Below are 11,864 nucleotides of genomic sequence, written 5' to 3'. Positions count from 1 at the left end.
AAAACGAATAACCCTGGAATGCACACAACATACTGAATTTCGGAACAAATCGTGCATTACTTACAGCAGCAGAATACCACAGAAGTATCAGACGAAACATGAAAACACTATATATTGTATTTCAGCCTGAACCCTCTATATTGCAAGTCAAGGAATTAACCCCATATGTGCATCCATTTCCCACCTTGGTATCACCCACCTCTGAAAACAAACTCTTAATACCACGCTGAAGCGTTTGGTAATAAAGTGACTGTAACCAGGGTCGTCATTATCGGATAGTCCCTTAAAAACCGGCGTCGATGTGTTGTCATGTATGTATACTGTGTTATAGCCCATTCACTGAATCATGAGTGCAGTACATACAAGTGACTTGTAGGTCATCCCGCCCCTCGACAAGCAGATCATCGATGTACTGATATGGGCGAGTATGTATTGAGCATTCGAGTGTAACCTTGAAATGTCTATCAATCTACTGTGATTTATGTTATATGTTTATGTTATGTTATATTGTGTACGACTTGCCTTCGGACTTTGGGCTATACAACCTATCTCTCAGTATGGGGTGTTATCGGTTTATACTGTTATAACTAATGGATATATAAATAAATCCCTCCTGTACAACACGTAAAAAATCGGGTATATACTACTACCAGAAATATCCGAATTATTACAATTTCTAATAATAATTCACAGTAATATTGTGTAAAACCACCAACATTGGAATATTGAGTCAAGACTAGACTGGCGCAGTCGGAGCGATTAATTTGTTTTTGTAGTTTAAATAAAATAAAAAAAAATCGCGAAATGGAGGTGTGTAACTGCGAAATCACCCCCGAATGGTTTTTGCATGGCCCTCTATCGACACTGCAGGAACCCGTCGAGTTTTCAAAGAGTAATTATGTTAATGAGTGTTCTAATTGACAATCATCTAAGCCAATCACAACGTCTCTTCAACTGACCTCTGACCGAGAAGACGTCGACTGATTGTAGCAGCCGATTTTTTTTTCAATTCTACGACAGTACGAGTTACATTTTTACATTGCGATAAATAAGAAACGACGACTACGACAAACTCGAATTTCAACGTGCCGCCATGTTGGGTCTGCAGTGTGACCTTTACCATGTTGACCTCATTATGCACGTATTTCCGCGCCCACTTTATTATAATATGTGCTCATATTTCCTGCAGAATAAACCAGTCGGGGTGATTTCGCGCTAACACCTCCATTTGGCAATCTATGTGCGTACATGGACCAATCAGATTATCAGAAATTTTAATGACATACTATGTCGATATTTAAAATTATTACACTGCTGTATTATACTAAACTGCTATGATATATATATGCCATAAATACAGGTACTTGGTATTAACAGATAAATAAACATGGCAGAGAGTACGTCCAAGTCACAAAGACGGATGTCTGCGATGTTGAGATCATTCAACTGTTCATCTTTTAATGATGGTGGCGGTGAGTAATCTATATATTCCGGATGGCGAGGGTCGTCTCCTGCGCACGCGCGGGAATTGAGTCCGGCCAAGCGACAATAAGAACGCACGCTAAAACGCAAAGGCTCATGGGTAGACGCTTGTTTGTAAACAATGACACACTATGACCATCTGGCGCATGCGCAGGTGACGACTTCCCCCGCTTTAATATCATAAATTAAAGAACAAGTACATAACTATAAAGACAGTTGTAAAAAACAACAACGACGAATCATTACGCTGACCAGTGAAACAGTAGACGCAAAGATAGGGGAGGAAGGAACATTGTCTGAGGGAGAAAGACGAGGAACACGCATGTGCATCAATATATCATTATATCAACACACGCTTGAAACGTGTTTATGTGTTACATCATCTAATCTACTATTCTTAATTTTCTGCGAGATCCCGCGTTATGCGTGAAATTTAATGAAGTAAACAGAACAAACAAAGGTCATATCATCGTAATGGCGTCAAAACATTGCGTAGGATTCGACAAACGCGAAAATATTGTGGGGGTATTTCCACGCTTAATAGTGTGCTTCACACACTTGATGATAATCAATTGTCATGAGGTAAGGGTACCTGATGAAAGCAATATTCCCCCTTTCAAGGATAAAAGATTAGATTTAAGCTTAAAAAAAACAATTTTAAATTTAAATAAAATCGTTCGATTTTTACGGTAGACGTTCGGTCCGCGTCTTTCACGCAATACGCGAGATCTCGCAGTGAACGGAAACTCGCCTATTGCTTCTCTTTAATTGTTTCAATATATTACAGGAATAATTAGAAGTAAATATCCAGATCCTGAAATACCAACAAACATGACACTTTCTGATTATGTGATGTAAAACTTTGTTCACTATGGAGACAGGATTGCTATGGTGAGATAGTCATTTTCACTCGGTCTTCAATGCGTTCTTCTTGATTAAATATACACTACATCTGGGCAGCAACGATGTTAGAATTTGTTGACCTTGCCTTTTAATAAAAAAATTCTCAACGATTTGATTATTTAATGATTTTTTCTTCTTCATGTTATGTAATTAATCACAGAACTAATTAAATATGAGTACACGATACAGAGAATTTCACAAACTCGACGACAGTTCAGTTTCAAATATATGTGTTTCACAGATTGATGGGTTAGCTAACAAGTCATATACATTTAGACAATTGAGAGATTTAATCTACAGATGTGGGAGTGGATTATCTAGAGCCGGATTTCAACAAGGCGATGTGTGTGCCCTGTATATACAGAATATGCCAGAATATAGTATACCGTTTTATGTGGTGATATCCATTGGAGGAATCGTTACAACCATAAATCCATCATACACCTCCGGTAAATTATTTCCGTCATAGAATAATCTATGAAGCCGCAATCATTACTATATGTGAGGTGATATGATTCCTCATCGACTGACGTATTTTATACAGATTTCGCGTGATAGCGTAACCCAAGCCCTACACTCAGTCTGATTTTTATCTGTATGAATTTGTGTTTTGTTTCGATCAGACGAGTTAGTACACCAGCTACAATCGTCAAACGCTAAGTGGATTGTAACAACTATTGATTTAGTCGCCAATACCAAGAAAGCTGCAAGTTTGTCTAATATGAAGGTTAGTCTATGTGTAACCTTCGTTTTAGATTTATACTATTTATTGTATTGTATTGTATTGTATTGTATTGTATTGTATTGTATTGCATTGTATTGTATTGTATTGTGATTTTTGATTTACGGGTATGTAAAACGAAATTACATTAACGGATGTAACTGATAACTTTTCCAATGAAATCCTTAGCACCCCGTTGGCAGTCCAGTCACACTGGTTCTCAAAACAAGAGGTTACGATCCCACCTGCCAAATGCTAAGAACAACTGAAACTAATATATACATATTTACATGAAAAATGTTCCACCTATGCGGATCTGTTTGTGCAGAAGCTTTACGACCGTGTGCCTTTACTGACGTCAACCAAACTTGTTATGTGGGAAGTTATTACCCAAGGCTCACAGGTGCCACACCCTGCCCAAGGGTGACCTGGAGGTAGTTGTGGCAAAGGGTAACCTCATTCTCCCACGTCCATAGACTCCACAACCGGATGTAGTTTAAAATCTTGCCCAGGACACATATATACATATATAAATAAACGTAAACATTGCCAGTAATAGGTAATACCTCACACGTGAGGCTGAGTTGGTGCAAGGCTTATATGACCGTATGCCCTTACTGACTTCAACCAAACTTGTTATGTGGGAAGTTGGCACCCAAGGCTGACAGGGACTACACCTTACCCAAAGGTGACCTGGAGGTAGTTGTGGCAAAGGGTAACCTCATTCTCCCAAGTACAAAAACTCCACGACCGGATGCAGTTTTAACGTCTTACCCAGGACAAGTCCAATAAAGCTGAAAACCGACACGACTAAGTCGTGAGGCCAAACCTGTAATAATTCGGGGAGCGCTGAAAAGCACCGTGTTCACCCGCGCGTTCAGTGTGCCCAAGGTTGACATGGAGGTAGTTGTGGCACAGGGTAACCTCACCCTCCCAAATTCCAAGGAAAAACTAAACCATTAAGAGCACAGAACAAGTAGCAAAAAGGAAAAAAACGCGCGTATGTTTGCAGATAACCAATCAAGAGGACGAAACTCTTGGCTCCCATGCGTGTTCTAAACTTGGTTGTGCATTTCTGTACGTGAGTATGTAAATTGCAATATTTGCCAAGACAATAGTATGTTATAGAGTAATGCGGAGCTTATTATCCTGAATGTGACACAGGGCATTCTCCACTGCCCATGTATTGTTAAACTTAGACAATAGGTTCATAACGCGTGATTATTCATATTCCGTTTCAAGTCTTGATCTAATACTTTGTTTAAAAATTTCGAGACGGTCACTAGACCCTTTGTTTTGAGCGACGGGGTGGTAATATTATGAACCACCAACCAGGAATCCGAAAGTCTTGTTGAACCAGACGAGATGCAATGTATTGTATTGTATTGTATTTGTTTGTTTTGTGTTCTTGGACTTTATCATGGGGAAATTACGAATAAGTTCATCTGCTTCATCAAACTGAATATCTTGTACTAATCGCCTATATATTATATAATACGAGATAACCAATAACTTTGATCACAGCGTGATGCTATTGCTTGTATTCTTCACATAATTCATGTTCATGTATCGCTTATTTTCAGCATATCTATATAGTTGGCGATGACAGTGTTGAGGGTTGTTTGCCATTTGTAGACTTAATGACAGATGATGGATCTGCATTTCCTAAGGATATCAACATTAACCCAGTAGAAGACGTGGCTGTATTACCATATTCTAGTGGCACTACTGGACTACCAAAGGGAGTTATGCTGACTCACCACAACCTCATTGCTAGTTGTGAGATGGGGTATGTGCAATTATCGAATCGTTTCAAATGTTGGCACATTTTGAATATACTCGTAGACTATTGTTTAAATATGTATTCTGAAACTCATTGCATTTCTATAAACTAAAATCATGGCCTAGGTCAAAGTAATGATGTAACACATACGCTTCGTTTGGCAAAATTTGCGTACAAATGTTTATGAAATCGACTGCTCATAACCGTATCTGCTATTGAATATGCCTACCTATTACACGCGAATATTGTTATATACTTTGTGAACAACGTCGTATGTAATTATATTGAATGTTAACATAATGTTCCACACTGTAACATTCATTATATTTTCATTAGTTTATTTTGTTATTAATAATTCATGTATAGGGTGTCTAATGAGCTAATGAAGGTGTCCGATAGTGATGCCATTATCTCGGTACTTTCGTTGTTTCATTTATCTGGCATACTTGGAGTTTTACTCATCGGCATGAAACTGGGGATTACAATTGTGACGCTGTCTAAGTTTGAGCCTAAAGTATACCTAGGTCTGGCTGAAAAACACAAGGTACAACTATATTGACATTATTATATTACATATTATTATACATCTGTCACCATACGCCATAAGTTACAGCGTGCCGTAATTTACGGGGTATTTTCATCCTACCATATAAGGAAATGCGAATTCCAAATATGGAATGACTACGCGCGTAATCATAGTTTGACCGGACTCCACACAAAGAAGTTCGCTGATTCTTTTCTAAACTTTTTGTTTTTCGGCATTCCCATGGTATATCCTTGGAAGGAAAAGATGTATAATAATAAAGTTATTACGCGTCGGTCGATACCCCGCTATACTGTCTTCGTGCATATTTTGAAGTATTTTAGTAATAACCTTATATTATTACATGTTGACTACTCCAACTATTGGCTATTGAATGGTATGTTTGTGTTGACTATCATTAATATGCAAATGAAATAATACCCTGAAGAGCTATTATGCTAATTTGGCAATCAATGTACCATTGTTGAATGCTATGGTTGTGTATATTTGATTCATAAGATTAAGTTGTACAAACAAGTGTGTGAGTAAAGAAATAACTATGAAAAATAGTCACGTGTTCAATAATAATTATATGTTCTTTCATGGCATGCAGCACAAGAAAAGCAATACCAACACTAGGTCCATGTTTATTTCGTCCGAGTTGAGCACACATAGATCAACACATAGATATTTTTAGCTTCGACAAGCATCGAAAATATTGATAAAAAGCTTTGCTCGTGAAAAATTGAACACAGGATAGACCAGAGCACGAAACAAACTTCAAGGTCAAATTCCGCGATAAATTCCATATTGCAGACCTTGTACTGAACTAAGTGTTGAGAACTAACATATATTATGTGAGCCAACACTAAACGTGAACCGTGTAATTGATCAAATCGTTATGTTTATTTTTTTATTTTTCCAGGTTACTTGTTTGGACATTGCCCCGCCTATTGCCGTGTTTTTGATCAAGCACCCAATGGTTGATGAATATAATCTTTCAAGTGTAGACAACATCATATGTGGAGCTGCTCCACTAGGAGCTGGACACGTGAAATCATTGCAGAAAAGATTAAATAACGATCATCTTAAAGTGAGACAAGGTAGGACCGCCACATACACAGATTAGCGTAGCTTGGTTTTGAATGATTCTCTATGTTGCTTTTGAAGGGTGGTGGTCGTCGCGCCACGTATGCGCGGGATATGGGACTCGTATGAATACAGATCTCAACTTTGACTGTTGCGCAGACCAACGAGTACAAACAGAGACGTTATGGGTAATTTCTTTGGTGACTGGAGTCAGCGGCGGTAATTAGTGCACGTCGCACATGCGCAGCACGACGACCACTGCCCCTTGAAGCGCCACTTTCGCTGCATGGCATTCGAATTCATTCAAAAATCAATGTATTTTACGGGCGTTGTATACTACCTGACACATTAACATGATCGTCTAATGCATATCGAGGAGTTTGGAAATACAGTTGCATTATTAACAACCTCATTAACATTTAGTGCTTAATACCGTCATTCGTGAATATTGTGTATAATAACATTCGTTAAATATTTACGTAGGATATGGTATGACAGAGACCGCTGGAATATCAACACTTTGTGGCATGAACGATAAGCGTGTTGCTGGCTCAGTTGGTGGAGTAGTGGCAGGCTGCCTAGCTAAGGTAATAAACGTAAATGTATTTGTTGTATACAGGCGGTAGAGAATTAGTTATAAACGTACTTAAGATGGCAGTTAATGCTTCGTTCGAAACATTTCTGTTGCTTCACGTGATAATTCAAGCTTTTGATAAAGGTATCAATACCTTTAATACAATCAAAAGGATACGTTTGATAATTAACCAGACATCAGTATGTTTTTATTGTGTCTTGGTAACAATCACCTAGATCGCCTACATACGAACAATGTGACAAATTAAAACACAGTGAATGTTTATTTGCTACATTAATGTACTATTGTTAAACTATTAGCCAGTAACAAATCAAAAGAGACCGATGGCAAGAGTTTGAAAATGGTTCACTTCAGGTCAATGAACGGCGCCTTTTTGTTTGTTGTTTCACAAATTATGTTAAGCCATAACAGCACACTTACAATTTCAATTTTGAATATTGTTTGAATAGTGTCATTTTTTATCAGCGGCGAAACACAAATCGCGCGTGTCGTCATTTTGAATGACATTCAACTCACTCGTGAACAAATAACTCGATTTCAACCTAGACGTTCGATGGCCTCGTCAGTTTATTTTTTAGCAAGTAACTAAACTTGCTCGACAGTGCTCGCTCGCCAGGCACTGCCTGTAACATATGAACAAACAAAACGGATATTAACTTTAAGAAATAATATCATAAACATGGTGAGGTTAAAAGGTAATATATTGTTCATTGGATACATATGTTGTATGTGGATATCATTTCAACGTAAAATAGCTAATTGCATATCAAATAGTCGAACGTTGTTGTAAGGTTGTGGAAAATTAATGGGTGGTTGTCGCACCACGCACAATTTGTGTTGATAAACATTTATTTTCCTACAATCCAATACGCTCTTCTAATGGAAATCGGTCTGCGGTTGTTTTGCGCAACTATCAAAGTCGTCATCTCTGTTCACATGAGACCCATATCTCGCGCATACGTGACGTATCGACCACTGCCCTTTAACGACACAGTCTAGTCGAGAGCTGTACAATTGGCTTATACTCGATACAGAGCTCTAGCTAGCCAATAGAAGAGGATTATGGCTACATTAATGACAATATATAATTGCATTGATGTTATTTCGTTAGAATGTAATCACTAAATCAATTTACAAATAGATATACCTTGTACGGCCAATGAAATGAACAAAATCAAACCATATATATATATATATATATATATATATATATATATATATATATATATATATATATATATATAATATAATCTGTTCCAAATGGATTATCAGTACCAGGAATTTCTGTGATATAGTCAACTCTTATTAAAGCTCGGATTCAGATTTGTCATCTGTATTTTAGGTGATTGATATTGCAACGGGAAAGATCCTTGGAATTGGTCGAGACGGTGAGCTGTGTTTTCGTGGTCCTCAAGTAATGAAAGGTTACTTGAATAATGAAGCGGCAACAAAATCAACTGGCTGGATACATACAGGTTAGTGAATTGTACATATGTTGTCATATAGGGCTCAATTTTATTCCCTTGAACAAAATTAAAATCACTAAAAAGTACAAACCAAACAATTTTAGTGAAGGAAATAGCAGTAAAAATATTGCAATAAAGACTTTCCGTTTTCGACACTGTGAAATTCCTTTGTTTTTATGCAGAAAAATACAGTATTTTTACCAAGTAAAATCATATTTATCGAAATGATCGAGTTGTTGAACACATATTTCAAGACAAATAAAAGGCAAAAGATAGAGAATATAGCAACTCATATCTTTTCTGTAATATTCTTGTGTAATCTGTAACTATGGAAATTATTTATGGGTGCACAAGGAATACATTTCGTTATCATTTAAATATTCTTAATATAAATTTCTGAATTATTTTGTGAAAATTAGTTTTTTTTTTTCAGTTTGTTTCTCCTCAAAAAACGGTAAAATTTCACATTGTCGAATACGGAAAGTCTTTATCGTAGTGTTCAAACTCTTTCAAGAATCACTTAAGAACTATTTCTTGCTAAATCAGAGGATTACCGAGACACGTTGCAAGCACAAATCTATTCTACGCTGTTTTGTAGTTTACTACTATTTTGGCGTATTTTTTAAAATTGTATTAATGCAATGACAAATAAAAGCAATAGAATAATAAAATCATTCACAGTCAATTGACTGTGCGTCTTTTAATCTATACTGCCACACATATTATCATGTCTCGACTTAGATATAAGTGTTTAATTAAATAAGAACCCAATAATTTTGTTGAAGCCCACATTTCTCTATCATCACAGGAGATATTGGTCATTATGATGCTGAAGGAAATTTCTTCATAGTAGACAGATTGAAAGAACTCATAAAATTCAAGGCGTTCCAGGTTTGATATCAATTCATTTAAAATAAATACTCCATATTGCAATTTGTTGTTTACATTTATCTGTAATGCTTATCATTTTGATGAGTAAGTGTCTTTATAGGTTGCACCAGCGGAATTAGAAGATATATTATTAACCCATCCTGAAATACAAGACGCTGCTGTGATCGGTGTACCTGATGAGTATGCTGGTGAACTCCCTACAGCAATTATTGTGTCAAAAACTGACACGCTTACCGCAGAAGACGTTGTTAGATTTATAGACGGTATAGTGTTTTTCGTTTTTGTGCGATATTCAAGCCTGTCAAAATCTCTAATGTATTTAAGGTAGAATAATGAGGTTCACGTAAACATATTTTTAGAGAGGTATTACATAGATCTACAATGGTCGTTTTTTTTTTATTTTCCCACACAGGACGTGTTGCCTCATACAAAAAACTTAGAGGTGGTGTTGAGATTGTGAAGGAAGTTCCAAAGTCACCAAGTGGGAAGATATTACGGAAACTACTCAGAGACCGCGAAAGACAAGCATCAAAAAAGAAATATTGATATCGTTCATTATCAAATGCATGCATAACTTTCATATCACCCAACAGTATGTCGTAAGACAGGGAAGATCAAAAACCCATACCACCACAATGCGACGTCACTTGAAATACTTTTTTTTAATTATTGAATAAATAAAGGTTTTTTGTGTGTTGATGAACTAATAAAACCAATGATTTGAAGAAAAAGGTGGGGCGTACTATTTTACATGATGATGTTTTTAGCGCGAAATAAATGTCGTCTGTCAAAAACATATTTGTATATCTCATCCGGTGTTTGAATATAGCAGATCACCTGGAAAACAGCTTAGTTGCAGAACAGGTCGATCAGGATAATGTCATTGAAGGTCAAATTCAAGGTAATGTCATGATAATGTTTTCATGCGGTTAGATATTGATAGGTGTTTTGGCGATTACGACGAAACTCACTGATTAGGACTTGATTATTGGTTTCCGGTGAAAGAGAGGGATGAGATCATTCGTGCTCGCTAATATTCTGTTATCATTTGAGCTTATATTCAAAGTACTGAACGGAAATAGGAACTAATTAAATATATCAACTTTGCCAACAGACTGTTGTTTTTACTACGCATGATAACTTTGACACCTCACGAGTATATCCTGACAGTGTTTTATACGAGTAGTCTTCCAATATAGTAAACAATTAATCAAGTATATAATGGCGTGTTAAATACTTCTTGTGTGATGGATGAGTGGAATGTGTGGAGGCCACGCCTCAAGATCTTAAATTTCCATGTAGTAGACTGTGCTTTGCAGAGGCAATAAAGTCAGTTCTACACGAGGCTGTGGAGAGTAGAGGTTGACAGTAATATCATCTGTGTGTGTCTTTGCTTGGTTGAAAGGTTTGTGAACGTAACGATCCCGGATACCTGACATAACGTTTAATAACATGTCGATTAAACCGTTATAGCAAAGAGGCATAAAACAAAGTTGCCCAGCCATATGTGACGTTTCCATACATCGGTATGTTCGAACTGATTCACCAACTACAAAAGAAGACCACCACAAAAAAGTACCAACAATCCCGTCAACTAGTTTATGAAATGGTGAAAACTACCCATTTTAGCAGATACACCAAATGCACCTGATGGCTATCTTGGTATTTTTTATGCCGGTGTCCGACAACAAGATAGTTCTAACTATAACCAGATACGCTTAGAACTTACCAGCGTGAAATTGATCGTTTTTTCAACAACAGTTCATGCAATCACAGAAAGTGAAGAGGGAGAAAGGATCGGAACTTAAAAGTAAAAGAAAGGGTAATAAGCCAGACGGTGCGGAAGCTATGGTTCAGAGAGAGGAAATCGTATTCTGTTTCAGAAGGGAGTAGCCGGCATGCACCACCCATAAGCCCTGTTACATCTTGCATTGTTCTGCGACACAAAGTTATTTGGGTTTCGGGGTTCTCAGGAAAGTTGTCATTCGCAACCGTGTGATATTAGCGTTGATGAGTGGCAGTTGCAGTGAAAATGTCCTCTAAAACTTATTGTAATAGAACAGCTCAGCTACACGCAGATGAACTACACACTAAATGTGTTGTATTCTCAGGTATAGTTCGCCATTTTTAATAGCATAAGAAATATACTTGAAATGTTGATATCACTTTGTGATTACTGCATCATTTACACACTGCAATACACCACTGATATCACATTGTGAAAATTATTACTTTGGATAAAACATAGAAAATGAAATAAATGCTGTTTTGGGTGGAAATGATTACAATATTTATTGCTGTATTGTCAACTTGTGATCAGATAAAAATGAATCATTTATTTTAAAGATACATTGTACATTACTAAATGCAAGGTCAATATATCAATGTATCACTGTATCACTGTTGTATTT

The 11,864-nt window shown here is 36.8% G+C and overlaps 1 pseudogene; it reads left to right on the top strand.

The window, feature by feature from the left end:
* Positions 1-1,387: 1,387 nt before the first annotated feature.
* Positions 1,388-10,021, top strand: LOC146739433 (uncharacterized; annotated as a pseudogene).
* The last annotated feature ends 1,843 nt before the right edge of the window (positions 10,022-11,864 follow it).

Source organism: Saccoglossus kowalevskii, chromosome 8 (assembly GCF_978046115.1).
Source record: "Saccoglossus kowalevskii chromosome 8, keSacKowa6.1, whole genome shotgun sequence".
NCBI classification, from domain to species: Eukaryota; Metazoa; Hemichordata; class Enteropneusta; family Harrimaniidae; genus Saccoglossus; species Saccoglossus kowalevskii.
Note: the sequence above shows the minus strand (reverse complement) of the source record. Positions and strands in the feature narration are given on the sequence as shown.